Genomic DNA, 15,375 nt, shown 5'->3' with positions numbered 1-15,375 from the left:
GATTTCATTAGAAGAAAAGATGGGCTAGAAGCTCTCATGAGACTGTTTTAGAAGTATACGTCCAGGGAGCTGAGGGTTGCTTGGAATAGATTCCAGATGCCAAAGAAATACAGCCCAATTGTAATATCTTGCACTTAGACTCTTAATTTTAAAAAGTGTTTTTATGTGTTCTTTAATCTCATTTTATCTTTATAATGATGTGAATCAGCAGTGATTATTCTCATTTTGGATATGGGGAAAATTGAGGCACAAATAAGAAAACCAAGGTCTTATTACAAATTAGCAATGGAGCCACAAACCCAAATGGCATGGACCCCTCCCTTCCAAAAATCTTCAGCATAGTTCACTGTTTCCCATTAAGCTGTCTCTACACCTTCTGTCTCTTCTAAGGAGGTCCAAGACCCTACTTACATCCCACAAGAGCCAGGTCTATGGCTTAAATGCCATCCATTCTCTCCTGGTCTGTCCACTCAGATGCTGGGAATACTAAAAGCATTTCACAGACGCTAGACAACTAGCAAGTAAAGGGATTCATTAGCACTGTGACACTCAGCCATCCATTTTCTTAGAGTGTTCTCTTACCAAACAATTTTGAACACAGGGAAGACTATACTTTCTGAAATGTGGTTTGTGATTGTTTTGATTCATTTTTCTTATCTATGTCTACATTGTTCTACTTTTTCTTGGAATTTCTTATGTTTTCAGTCCTTTTATGAGGATTTCAGGAACACTATATTTTTCTTTTTATTTTATTTTGATGGTAAGTGAGTCCAAATAAGATATTCTGATTTGGTATTCTTGATACCATATTTTACTGAATTTACTTCTATTTTTCTTGAATCCTTTTGCCTATTTTATGTTCTCTACTCTGTGTTCATTTAATCCTGGAAATTTTATTCCAGAAGAAGACTTTCCTATTTGTAACACAAACATGATTAGGCTGTTATTTTATTAGCTTTCAGATGTTCAGATTATGACCAGTAATGCCAGTTGCAAGATTACATGACCATTGATTACACCCCCATAATTTTAGGGGTGCATACACCCACTATATGCAATGATAAATGTCTTTCAGGTGTAACTTCCAATAGTTTTTTCTTCATTGGCACTCACCCATTGTCAAACGCAATTTGAATTGGGTTGTGAGGAGGAAGAAAGCCTACACAGTTGGCCAGCATGCCCACTACACTGAATCGCTTCCATATGGCCGTAGAGCCATCCTTGCCTCTCAAAATAAAAACTCATAATGGAACATTCCATTCTGTCAACGCACACACACACACACACGCACAGTATAAAATGGGATTCATGATCACAGATTCCAAAAAAGGTTTTGTTTTCAGCTTTTTTTCCAAACATATACATATGGTTCTTTTTTAATAAGGTTCTTGGTTTTTTAATTGGGAAAGTTACTATTGTAATACAAATTCTCTAAAGTTAAGATGATGGCATGTAGTTGCATTTGACCAGAGATACGAGAGAAGTCAGGATATTTTTGTTGTCTTTTTGACTCTGAAAATCAGTTTATTGGGTGATTACAAGTTTGCAAGAGCATCTGCATTCCTCAGCATTCCAAATTAAATAAAGGAAATATGCTTTCTCCAGTTCTCCATCCTCCAATATGCTTAGAGAAATGATGAGAATTGATATCTTTAAAAATTTGCTTTGAATGGAATTATTATCTCAGATCCCAGTAGAATTAAAATTACTAGTCTGCTAAATACACACATATCTGAAAAGACATGATGTTTTTCATCTGCAGTAAAATAAAGCAAATTTAAAATTTTGAAATAAAATTAATACACATATTTTGTCTTTATGCAGATTTATCTGGGGACAGGTGAGGTGGAAAGACTGAATATTAATTGTCATTTTTTTCCTGAAATTGAATGAATTAAGGCATAAGCATCATCAAATCTATTTCTTTGGTAGATGTCCCATTTATTTATCCCTTCATAAGCCTATCCAAGTCCAATATTACTGCATTTTAAAGGAAATAAATTTGTAGTAAGGTAAGACTTGTAGGGAGAAGAGTAAAATGGCAAAGATAGCTCCAAATTTCTGTTAATAAATATGGAGTTCGAATTTCATACAGAAGACCATTCTTTCTCTCTCCTTCTGACTTAATATGGAGGATGAGCTACTCCGGCAGCAAATAGTTAGAATAGCACTGTAGCAGTCTACCTCTTACTCCAGATCTCACAGCTTAACGTGTTCATTCCACAGCAACCAAGATGTAGGTGAAAGCATCAGGAAGACCTCAAAACAATCATCCTTTAAGGCAAAGACCACAAAACAAAGCAAAATTGGAAAAATATGACACTAAATAAAACTTCCCAATAGAAAATTGTTGGAAGTAGTCATTCATTCCCTCCCTCCTTCCCTCACTCACTCAGCAGGTATTTGGGAATTTAATGTGTGCTCTCTAATAGGTGGGGGTGGTGGAGTCTGAGGAAGTGATGACTAAACTGCTCTCTTTTTTTAAAACTCATAGATAATTTTAAAAAAATTTTCCCCAAATTTATTGAGGTATAATTGACAAGTAAAATTGTGAGATAGTTGAAGTGTACAACGTGATGATTTGACATACATATCCTTTGTGAAAGGATTCCCCCCCATTGAGTTAATTAACAATCCATCACCTCACGTCTTTCCTTCCTTCTTCCTTCCTTCCTTCCTTTCTTTTCTTTTCTTTCTTTCTTTCTTTCTTTAACATTTAAGTTCTACTCTCTTAGCAAATTTCAGTTATACAAGTGTTATCAGCTATAGCCACCATGTTATACATTAGATTCTCAAACTTTATTCATCTTATAACTGAAAGTTCGTACACTTTACCAACCTCTATTTGTCTCAACCCCCAGCCCCTGGCAACTACTTTTCTATGCACTGTTTCTATGAGTCTGGCTTTCTTTTTTTTAGATTCCACATATGAGTGATACCATGTGATGCTTGTGTTTCTCTGTCTGACATTTCATTTAGCATAATGACCTCCAGTGACCTGTTCTCTTAAAGAAAGGATTGATATGAAAACTAGGGGTAAGAGGGGATAAAGTGTGCTATGAGAAAATGATATAGTACATGCAAGAGCTTAAAAGAAATCTGGAAGTTGAAACATTAGTGGGAAATGTGGTATATATGAGGGCTGAGAGAGAAAGTCAGATCCTATGGGACCTTGTGAGCCATATTAAGGATTTCGTTTTAAGATGTTTATCCTAAGCCCAGTATGAGGTTGAGGTGGGAGTAGAGCAAGACAAGATTTGGATTTTGAAAAGCTCACCTGCTGCAGTTCGGAGAACAGCTTGGAGGGAGGCCAGGACAGATGCAAAGCAAAGTATTTGGAGACTGCTACAGAGGTTGACTCTAGACAGTCTGTGATATTAGTTAGGGTGGAGTGCTTGCTGCTGGTTTGGGTGATGGAGGAAGGGAACCGCTTTGAGAGAGATTAGGACCTCTTTCAGAGCACTTGGTGATGATGGCAGAAGGGAGGTGAGGAAGAGGATGGTACAAGGATGACTTTTGGATTTCTCCTCTGTCAGTATGGATGGTGATGCAGTCCATTGATATAGAGAACACGGGATAAGGACAAGGTTTTGTTTTTGTTTGGGGTGGGAAGGAGGGTAGAGAGCATGAGTTGTATTTTAAGTGCTTGTTAGACATCCAAGAGGAGGTTTTAATGGTAAGTCTGAGCTGCAAGTCTAGAGCTCAGAGGAGAATTCTGGAATGAAATGAAGACATTTATGGGTCATCTGACAGAAGTGGTTATCAAAGCAATGGACTTGAATGAGACTGCCAAAGTAGTGAAGCCAGGGAGAAGTGGAAGAGGGTCTAGGTTTTAAGGAAATTTTTCAGATTGGAGAAAGTGAGGTGATAAAGAAAATTTGGGATATATGGCCAAAAATTTGAAAAATTTATAGTAATTGTCCAGAGGACTGTGGATTCTTAATGTACAGTGAGTGAAAAATAGCAGGTTTGGAAGAACTAGAATGAGAACCAATCAAGACCAGTGTAATAAGCAGTTGATTTAAACTTAGACAGGCTTCAGTTTAGCAGTGGTTAAGAGCAACATCTCTGGGGTCAGACAATCTGGAATCCCGAATCCTGCCCCCATCACCCACCTCCTACCCTTGTGATTTGGGGCAAGTTACTTATCATATCTGTGTCTGGATTTACTCATCTGTAAAACAGGAGTAATTATAGTACATAAAATGTAGGGCTGTTGTGAGGATCGAAGTATACAGCACAAACCATGACACATGGCAAGCGCTCTATGTTAGATGCTGTTGTCATTTTTATTCTTTTTGTGGACCTAAGATGAGAGCCAGACATTTTCTTGTTGTTAAAATAAGGGAACTTTGTCCCAGCTTTCGACAAGAGAATCCTGAGTTTGACTGATTAGACCATCTTAAATCTCTTGCCCAAACTTGAACCACTCATTGTATCTAAGAGAATTGAATGTGTTGATTGGCTTAAGTCATCGGATGCTCTTCCTGGAGCTGGAAGATGAGAAGTTCAGCTTTGCTGGAATTACATAAACTATGTGAGGAAAGACAGATACTCTAAGGAAAAACCAGCATGCTTTCAAAAAAAGAGGAGGGATCCTGGGTAGGCATCAACCACTACCTATTACTATATCTTGGGCACTCCATTTAAAAAATTCATTATAGATTATATTAGTTGTATACTACATCTGTTTATTTGGTTGTTTTTTTTTTTTTTGGACTCTGAATAAAAAAAAATTCATTTGCTTTCTTCAGTTTTAAAATTTCATTTACTTTCTTTTAAAATTCATTTGCTTTCTCTATGTTTATTTAAAAATTCATTTGCCTCTCATTTTTTGTTTACAAATCCAAGGAGATTAACTGTATAGTTATTCAATAATAGCTTAACAATGTAATGAGGTATTTATTCATTTTTGTAAAGTAAAACAGGGAGATAAATGTTTTCAGCATTTTGGAGTTTATGTGAGAATGAAGAGAACATCACCAGCCACCTCATGTCCTTCGTAGAATGAACTGGTGGGAAGTCACCTGTTAAATTTAAATTTTAAACAAATAAAGGAGAGAAGCATAAATCTAAGTTATTCACCATTGTCAGGAATTGAGGGTAAACTGTTGGTCAGAAGCTGTTTATTGGGTGCTTACTGTGTACTCAGCAGAGTTCTCATTGCTGTGGTGGGTTCTAAACAAGTGTCAGGCAGGAAGCTGCTTTTAAAAGTACATAGGCTACCTGCAAAGTCAGGACAAGTACACCAGAAACAAAGGCAAACAACAGAAGATGGTAGATGATTTCAGCCTTCCTCTCTAGACTATATTCTAGAGAGGAAGGTTGAAATTGGCCAAATTCTATTAATGAAAAATTCTCAGAGGACCTGAGCCCATCACTGAAAGGTCTGCAGAGGGGAAATTGAAACAGAAGACTTTCCACATGGGAAGATTAGTTACAACAGTGGTGGGAGGTACAATTGAGCTTGGTGAGTGTAGAAATATTGGTGAGACAGGCTGGTCTGGAACAACATCAGAATGTCCATTGGAGGTTTGTTCTTAATATGACAATGGAGCTAAGGTATAAAAGGTCTTCATCTTTAGCCATGGTTTGTGAAAAACTGATATTTAATTATGGTCAGTAAGATGACAATCAGTTCAGGAAAGTGTTGAAAATAAGTTTTAGGAAGATTAGTTCAGGTTGATGTATAGGGTACACTGGAGTGAGTGACTTGAAATATGTAAAATAGTTCACACGTTTTCTTGGTAATTTATCCATGAGGAGGTGAGAGCGGTGATTATGGGAATACAGTATTTTCAGTGGTGTTTCTGATTGCTGGCAATACCCAGACACGACAAAATACTGTCTGGCAAATTTGCTGCTAAAACACATGACAGGATAGTGTAGTAGAAAGAACATGAGCTCTAGAATTAGTTATACGTGGATTCAAATCCCACCTCCGCATTGTAAGTGGTGTGAAACTTTAGGAATGCTTCCTAATCCCTGTGAGTGTTAATTTCCTTAAGTCATATAGAGATATATTACTTATTTCACTGGGCTGTTAGGATTAAATAACAAATATAAAGTGTGTAGCTTTCTCTCCTCACTACCACCACCCCAAATTTCTTAATCACTGGAAATAAAGACTGGAAGAATTCTTATACCTAAGAGGGCACTTGGACATTCTTCATTAAGCAAGTCATGGCATTTCCAATACTGTCATTTCTAGTGAAGAGCTTAAGAAAAGGCTAATTGTCCAATTACTGGAGAAAAGTGTGTTTGTTCTCTGAGGTAATCTGATCCCGGTTGAAGGGGACAGCTGAGGGGAGTGGAAGGAGCACTGTGTTTGGAGTCCTTCAGTGTTGAGACCCTGATCACACCCCTTGTGGGTGTGCCCTTGGATGAATGACTATGAGCTGTAGTCTTAAATGGCCCTAATAGCATAGCGGTGGGGATGAAACACGATGACATAGTAAACACTCCATGAAGTTTAACCTTCCTAGAAAGATTTAGTACATTAATCATTTTAATGTCATCTAATAGTTTAGCTATAATCCTTTAAAGAGGACCTTTGGAGAGAAGATGGTTAAAATAACTTATAATATCCTAACCCTGGTAAAGAATTGTCATGTTCTGATTATCTGAGAAAATTTGTATGACATTTTAATTAATAAAATGCCTTCTTAACTACCAAGCAAGCGTATAATCGTATCTTTTGTTCTTTTGCCCTGAGCACACCTGCAAAGTACACAAAGTAGTCTTTATTTTTGTGACTACAATTAGTACCCTTTGGTTTTTTTACATCCTTTGCAGCTGTGCATTTACGGTATATTTAGGGAAATAATTTGAATTATCCTGACCTTAAAGCTGTGTGATAACTTTGGGATGCTTCCCAAACTTCTCTCTCATAATGCTAATTCAAAAGAAGAAGATGATACATAGTATTTGGAATAGAAACTAGAGTAATAATTCCCAACCAGTGCTAACCAGTGTGTGACAAAAAGCCTCCTACCATTTCATAGCTAAGGCTGCTGAAGAATTCTGCTTTGTGAAAAAATCTAAATCTTAACAGTGACCTTTCTGCAAAAGACAAGAAGGTTTCATCAAAAGGGGAATTCTACTTTTGCTAAGTTTAAACCCAGAGCTATCTATAGCCATTCCCATTTTCTACTGTTGGGATTGATTGTGTAATCTGCTGATGAGTTTTCCAGTAGATATGGAGAGTATATGTAATGTTCTTATTAACTGGCGAATAGCACAGGGAATTAAGGGTATTATAAATATTTAAAGCTGCAGTTTTCAGACTCTCTTAGATATAGATTGCTCCATCTAAGCAAATATACACAAGCTACCTACTTTACTCATTCCTTCTTATTAATGGAAAGGCTATATCATTTTTAATTGCAAAAAACTAAAAGAAAGGTAACACATGACTACCATGTTAGGCTACTCTGTCTTTGTGTTTTCAAACAGTGATAGCTCCTAAAACTCACCATTCTACTAGAAGGATCCCTGATATACCTCCTTGGAACACAGCACAGTTTACAAACGATTGTCCTGGTAGTTTGGGAATAAGGAAGACATTGCTGAAAGTTATAACTCATTCAACATCAAACAGAGCAGCAGTGTTTAATATTTTATTTTCAGAGTTTTTAGGTTAGATAGCATTTGAAGAGAGTTATATGACTAGAAAATTTGAAAAAAAAAAAACTGTCTAGGATCTGAATGTCTTTCATAAACAGAAAGGAAGTAGAATAGAGTAAGAGTGGTAAGAGATGTGGTTGGCAAGGTAGGCTGTGGCCAGATCATGTATGACCTTGTTAGACATTGTGTTAGTTATTGCTGCATAACAAATTATCCCAAACTTAGTGGCTTAAAACAGCAATAACATATATTATCATCATAGCTTCTGTGGATCAGGAATTCAGTAGTAGCTTAGCTGTGAAATTATGGCTCAGAGTCTCTTATGAGTCTTTAGTGAAGATGTTGACCAGAGCTAAAACCATCTGAAGGCTTTCCTGGGGCTGGAGAATTCACTCTCAAGGTAGTTTTTTTCACATAGTTGGCAAGTCGTTACTAGCTGTTGGTGGGAAGTCTCAGTTCCTTCTCATGTGAGTCTCTCCACAGGCTGCTTGAATGTTAATATGGCATGGCAGCTCATTTCCTCCAGAGCAGGTCACCCAAGAGAAACCTGGTAATAGGACAGTGACTTTGAACCCTAGCCTCGGGAGTCACACATCATCGATTCCACCATAATCAATGCATTAGAAGTGAATTACTAAGTTGGTCCACACTCGGGGGAAATGGAGTTAGGTTCCACTTTTGAAGGGAGGAGTGTCAAAGAATTCGCAGCCATATATTTTTGTGTGTGAATTTTTAATTTTTATTTATTTTTTGATTTTTTAAGATGCATTTTGCCAACAACACAATTCTTTTCCAGAATCCTCTTCATAAGTTATACTTAGGTTTTGAGCTTTTAGACATATGCATTACTCTTTTTTTAATTTTCATTTTATATTGGAGTATAGTTGATTTACAATGTTGTGTTAGTGTCAGGTGTACAGCAAAATGACTCAGTTATACATGTACATATACATGTGTCTATTCTTTTTTGGGATTAACATATACACACTACTATATATAAAATAGATAACCAACAAGGACCTACTTTATAGCACAGGGAACTCTACTCAGTATTCTATAATAACCTTTATGGGAAAAGAATCTGTAGACATATTTTAAAACCACCACAGATATAGAAAGAAACTTGGATCCTATTTCACTTTATTTATTCATCCATTTAACGAATATTTATTGAACACCTACTATGTGCTAAGATTGTTATGGGCACTGAATAAGGCCTCCCAGAGAGGGTGACACTTGTGTCAATGCCTGAAAGATGAAAAGAAAAGGGCAAAAGTTTCCAAGCATCTTTGCCTCTGCTGTGTCCATTTACTTCCTGCTAACCTCCTGTTCCCTCCTTAACCTCTGTTACTGCCCAGTGCACTTGGAAGTTCACTCAATCTCTGGGTTAAAATTTCCTCAACTGTAAAAGGATGAGGCTCCTTTTCGCTATAACATTTTCATCTAGAAAAATAGGGCAATTTCTTTTAATCATTGAAATATACTTAATAATTTTAGCAGCATAGAACTGAAAGTAAGAACAAGTAAAATAACAGTGAGCAGTTACAGAGAAATTAATTTATATACCATTTGAAGTTTCTATAATCAGTTTCTACTCTTTAAGCTTACGCTCGATCTATGAAATTACCTAAAGTATATCTTTAGCTGGGTGGTAATATGTTAGGCATGAATTAGAGATCTTTGAAATTTAAAAAAAATTTTTAGACCTGTAAGAATTCCTTTCAAGATGCATTCTTGCATTAGATTTTACTCATGTTTGGTAAATTTACTTCCTTTTTTAATTCATTAGACTCAGTATTGTGCTTAGAGAACAGAATTCCCCAAGTGAAATATATGCCTGCAGCAAATACACGCTGACTTTTCACACATACACCACATTTCGTGAGAGGGAGAATGAAAGAAGAATAGAAAAACACGGCAAAGAACATTTTCTTTTCTTTAGATCTACCGTCTTGATTTCATTAAGGCCTCCTAATTTCCTCTCAGGTCTGTGTGCTTGGGCCTGAGATGCCTTTCTTCATAGTATCAATTGCTAACTCTTTAGTGCTCTGACAGCATTTTATTCATGCTTCTCTTTTGGCAATTATAGTATGTCTTGTGCTATGGTTCCATATACGTGTAGTCGGTGAATCTGTTATATTTTCTGCTCTTGAGGGCAGGAACAGTATTATGTCCATATTTGTTACTTGGCACCTAGTCCGGTGTCAAGGTGAAAAACTTTAGAACAAATTTGGTGCTATAAAAAAAAGACCTTTTTTTGAAGTCCCCATTACAAGAAAAAATATTTATGGTGATAGATGATAGCTAGACTTACTGTGGAGATCACTTCTCAATATGTACAAACAATAAATCATTATGTTATACACCTGAAACTAATATAACATGTTAATTGTATCTCATTTTTTAAAAAGAGACCTTTTGAATTGAATAGTAACACTGACTTTTTTTTCGAATTTTTGAATTTTATTTAATTTATTTTTTTATACAGCACGTTCTTATTAGTTATCTATTTTATGCATATTAGTGTATACATGTCAATCCCAATCTCCCAGTTCATCCCACACCACCCCCCGCCACTTTCCCCCCTTGGTGTCCATACGTTTGAACATTGACCTTTATGTTAAGATAAAAGTGATTTTGTATGATCATTTCAAGTCATCCAACTGATGAATCTTAATTTGTGTAATAGAAGAATAAGGTTATATGTTCTGGCAAAATTATGTCTGAAAAGTTAAGATTTTGTAAAAATAGGTATATTGATACTTCTTAGAGTTTTGATCCTTATCCAAAACATTGATTCTAAACCATTTATTACTTTTCATACTGACATTATTTGTCTCTTATATAAATTTATTTGAAATGACGTACAGATATCAATAGGTTTATTGCATTAAAGTGTTCCCCCAAACTGCAATAAATCTAACATTTGATAGGAAGATTATCAGCTCATGTTCATTCAATTTTCCCAGATAATCCAATTATCAAAAAAAAAAATTTTTTTTCTCCAGTGGCTAAAACCTGATTACTGGTTCATATATCACTAATGAAAATGGGAACAACATTTTTGGTAATATTATAAGTGTTTGAATTCTCTAAAATATGATACAATTTCTGGATTCGAAGAAAAGTATTTTAACTTTTTAATAAATCTGAGAAATGTTATCAATAACTAATAACTCATGCAGACTGAAACCACTTCTAATCTTTAAGTGGAATATAAATACATGAATACTAAATGACATTTCAAAATCTCAAAACCATTTTAATGTTTCTAATCCTCACTTCTCATCTGAATTATTACAAAAATGTTCTTTCTACTCCTCCACACTATTCTCTGGCCATTTTCTAATTCATCTTCCCCTCTCTGGCAAATTTATCTCTTTAAAATGCAAATGTGACCATGTCAAACCCCTGCTTAAAACCCTTCAGTGACTCCGGAGGGTTCAGAATAAAATTCAGGTGCCTCAGCGTGACGGATGGGGGCTGATCCCTGCCTGTCTCAGCCTCCTCACCCCACTAGTCACAGTGAATTTTCCGAAGATCCCTATATGGTCAGGGTTTTCTCTTCTCAGGGGGTTTCCTCTATCTGAAATACCTTTCCTGCCTCTGTGCCTAAATTCAGTGTCTTCATATCTTAGCTCAAACTGAATCACTCCCAGGGTCTTCCAAGTATCACTCCCTGTGTTTCCTTCAAATGTAATTTTTTATCCAGTTGAGTTCTGTGTCCTTTTATGTTCTCCTTATACCCAACACATAATTTTTTTTTTTAAAGAAACTAACTATATATGTGTTCACTGAACTGTAATACAGTAGTTTGGTTACTTGCCCATCTCAGCCCCTGGGCAGTGAGCTCCTAATAAACAGGGAGCTTTCATCTCTGAATCACCAAAGCTGAGCACAATGCCTAGCAGTGAAGAGTCACCAAACACAGTTTTAGTGAATAAATATAAATGAATGGCAAATAATTAATAATTTGCCATGGAGAGGGATAATGTTCAAAATATTTAATAACCAGTTGGTAGAGGCACCTATTGGTCACCCTGGAATTACCCTAACAACAAATAATGCTGTACTTGTACGCATCCTTCAAGTATCAACCTGGGCTCCAGATCTCTTTGACTTTTTTATACCAAAAAGGAGAAAATGCATATACTTTCATACCTACCTGCAGCCAGACTATTTTAGAAAAACGTGGAGACATAATATATTGGAAAGCACTTGGGTACATGGACACAGGAGCCAATAATCCTGTGTGGTTGACCTATTTATGTGGGAAGATAAAAGCTTTCCTATAAAATTTACAATGGTGTTAAAGTGCTGCCATGCCCTTTCCCAATTACCCAGAGGTGTGCTTCACATTCTCTGGTGGACTAGTTCTTGTTAAATAGCATCAGTAAGTTAAGGAAGGATAATTTCCCACATCTTTAGGACCTGTAGTAAATCTTTACTGCCTTCTTACTTCATACGTTTAGTAACAGTAAATAGCTCCCCCTCCTTCTAGCCAAGGTGTTGTCTTAGCTCATGTTACCTTCATCATTTAAATACACTATCGCAAATTTTGCAAAAGCTGATTAATCCCTTACTTCCGTTCTTGAATCCTGCCATCCCAAACCAAGGCATCTGTGGTCACCAGAGTGAACTTTCCAAAATGCATGTGTGATCCCTGCCCAAAACCATTCAGTTGTTCTGCATCACCTAAAACAATGTCCTTGGGGCAGTTTTTTAAATTGAGCTTTTTAAAAAAATGCATGTACTTTGGCTTCATATATGGAGAATACAATTCAGGAGAGGCAAGGTGGTCCCTAGACATTCTTACAAGTTTCCACAGGAGATTCTATAACACAGCCAGGCTGCGAACCACACATCCACGTGATCAAATCCCAACTCCTTTATGGGGAAGAAGGCTGTCTACGTACTGGCTCCTGTCTGTCACTTCCAGTTCACTTATTAGCTGGGAGACTTTGGCCAAGTTACCTAAGTGTTTGAGCCTCAGCTGCCTTATTTCAAATGGGGATAATAACACCAATGTTACAGCACTATTCTAAGGATTAGAGATGATGTTGGGCCATTTAATTTATCATCCAAACTGAGATACTATTAATAATTACTCCAAGATAACTATGCATAAACTTAGACCATCCTGGGGAAACCGGAGCATGTGGTCATGGTAATTTGAAGCAGTAGAGTCAAAGCATTTCCCACAGTGAATGGCATAGAGCAGAAGTTCAAGAAATCATTTTTATTTTTATCGTTCTTTATACGTGCCTCCCACTCTGCTGGAAGGCCTTGCATGCTGAGGTTGTGGCACAAGGAGCAAATGGTATTCATGATGCCCTCTAACCGAGAGCCTGATCATTTGTCTGTCACTGCCCTTTCCCCACCAGATACTATATGTTGTCAGCCTTGATATTTCTCTATTTTTTATATTTTCCCTTTTCTTTCTCTATTACTCTAGCCCACCATTAACGCTTGCAGGGCCCAGGACAAGACTGCAAAAGAGGTCCACTTACAATATATTTTTAAAACTAAAAGCTATATATCAAGCTAATAAACTATCAAATAAGTTTCTCCTGTCCTCCTACCTTGATAAATATATCTTTCTAGCAATATGATAGGTCTAAATTTAGACTTCTTAGAAACCTTGGAGTTCGTTCCATGCAGGATTGGGGCTGATTTTGCACTCTGACCCCTCTCCTCTCCTCATCCCCTACTCCATCCACACCACAAGAGCATCATGTGTAAAGGTGTACACACCTCAGCCTGCACATTCAAGCTCTGTTCATCTCCTAACTTCCACCCTCCCTCACAAACAACTCTAAGAGTGTGTATTAGACTCCTGTTGCTGCTGTAACAAATTAGCACAAATTCAGTGGCTTAAGATAACACAAGTTTATTCTTGTATAATTTTAGAAGTCTGAAGTCTACAAGCAGTCCTACAGGGCTAAAACCAAGGTGTTGGCACTTCTGGTTTCTACTTGAGGCTCTAAGTGAGAAGCAGTGTGATATCTTCTCTCTGACCTCCTGCCTCCCTCTTATAAAAACCTTTTGTGATTATATCAAGGCTACCTGGATAATTCAGGATAATCTCCCCATCTCAAGATCTTTAACTTAATCACATCTACAAAGTTCCTTTTACCATTAAGTTAACATTTACAGGTTCTGGCAATTAGGATGTGGGCATATTTGGGGGCGTTATTCAGCCTACTCTAGGGTATGCCTACCCGTGGACCCTTGGGACGATGAACCCAAGGAAAAAATCTGAGCCAGCACTGGAACCACACTTGGGGCTGTGTGGGCAGGAACTCTGGGTGGTTTCATGTCTGGTGTGTGATCTGGAAGCAGGGGAGCTGCAGGATCAGGATGGGCATACCCCCTTGGCCCTCTGGATCCCTTGCCCTGCTCAGCTAGAAGAGGTATCTCTAAAGTTCAGGACCCAGCACAAGAGCCTAAGGATGGCACATCTCTCCTTTCCCCTATTCATCTGGTAACCACAGTCTATTTCCCTTTCTTCTGATCTACACACAAGATTCTGTCAGAGGGAAACATGTAAGCAAATTGTTTTATTCTGTTCAAAGTTCTTTTTGCATCCCTGCCTTTTACTTGTCGTGAAAGAGCCCCATTCCACACCCACTCATTGTTTTTAATCATCCTCACTGGCTTTCCCTTCCTTTGAATCTCTAATTCCATCCTTCCGCCACCTCTTCAGTTCTTAAAATACACAAGATTTCACCTATTTTCTGTGTTTTAAAAAATATGCTCTCCAGCTAGCAAGTTATTCCTGAATCCTACAAAATTGTCAGTTCATTCCGTTTGTAATGTTTCTTAGTTTTAAATTTTCCACCATCATTTGAAACCTACAGATTTTCTTTTGTAATCAAATTTAAAATTACTTTTCTTGTTCTACTTGTATACTCTGTATTTCGCTCTATCTTGACCATTTTGAATAATGTTTCCACACTTATACAAGGTATACAGAAGAATTTTTCAAAAAAGAAAAGAATTTTTCAAAAAAGAAAAAAAATTTTCTCTCCTTGTAAATTTTTGGAAATACCTGAAGTTTCATCTATGTTTTTACTCATTCTCATTAATGTGTGGAATTTTTAAAGTAATCAACTGTCTTTAAGACTCTGACATAATTTTAAGAGAATGCTGTGTTTTGAGAGTTGAATTATTTCACAAGTTTTCTTTTTTAAATAAAGTTTTGTGGGTTTGTACCTTAATGAAGTATTATATATTGCAAAGGATCTAATGAAAAGAAAATTAGCCAGTTTATACTTAGTTTCAAACTCATGTTACAAAATTTCACTGCTTTAAAAAAAAAAAATATGACTACATAATGTTATCATATTACCGTAGTATGTACTCCATGAGGGCAGATGTCTGTCTTGTTTATCATTGTTTCCCAGTGATGGCCCAGCTACCAGTGCTTGGATTTTTAGTAAATAATTGAATAAATGCATATGAGAATTAACAAATGATAGAAATTCAGAATGGCTTTTAAAAAGTAATGTAAAGATGTTCGGTATAAATCATGCTACCTCAAGCAGAACACTGAAATACAGATTTTTAAAATTTTCCATCAGCTTTGCAATCTCTCAGCTTATTCTGATATGAGTAATAATTTATACTTTTAAGGGTGTTGAAATGTATATATTCAAGATAATCGTCATCTGTTTAAATAGTTTATGAATTGATAAATATAGGTGATACTACATAAATACTACTTTATATAGATATTATATATAATGA

The 15,375-nt window shown here is 36.5% G+C and overlaps 1 protein-coding gene across 2 annotated transcripts in view; it reads left to right on the top strand.

Annotated features, from left to right (window-relative positions):
- Window positions 1–15,375, top strand: part of ANK2 (ankyrin 2) — a 248,589-nt gene that overhangs the window by 73,594 nt on the left and 159,620 nt on the right. The window lies entirely within an intron of this gene.

This window comes from Eubalaena glacialis, chromosome 5, assembly GCF_028564815.1.
Source record: "Eubalaena glacialis isolate mEubGla1 chromosome 5, mEubGla1.1.hap2.+ XY, whole genome shotgun sequence".
Lineage (NCBI taxonomy): Eukaryota > Metazoa > Chordata > Mammalia > Artiodactyla > Balaenidae > Eubalaena > Eubalaena glacialis.
Note: the sequence above shows the minus strand (reverse complement) of the source record. Positions and strands in the feature narration are given on the sequence as shown.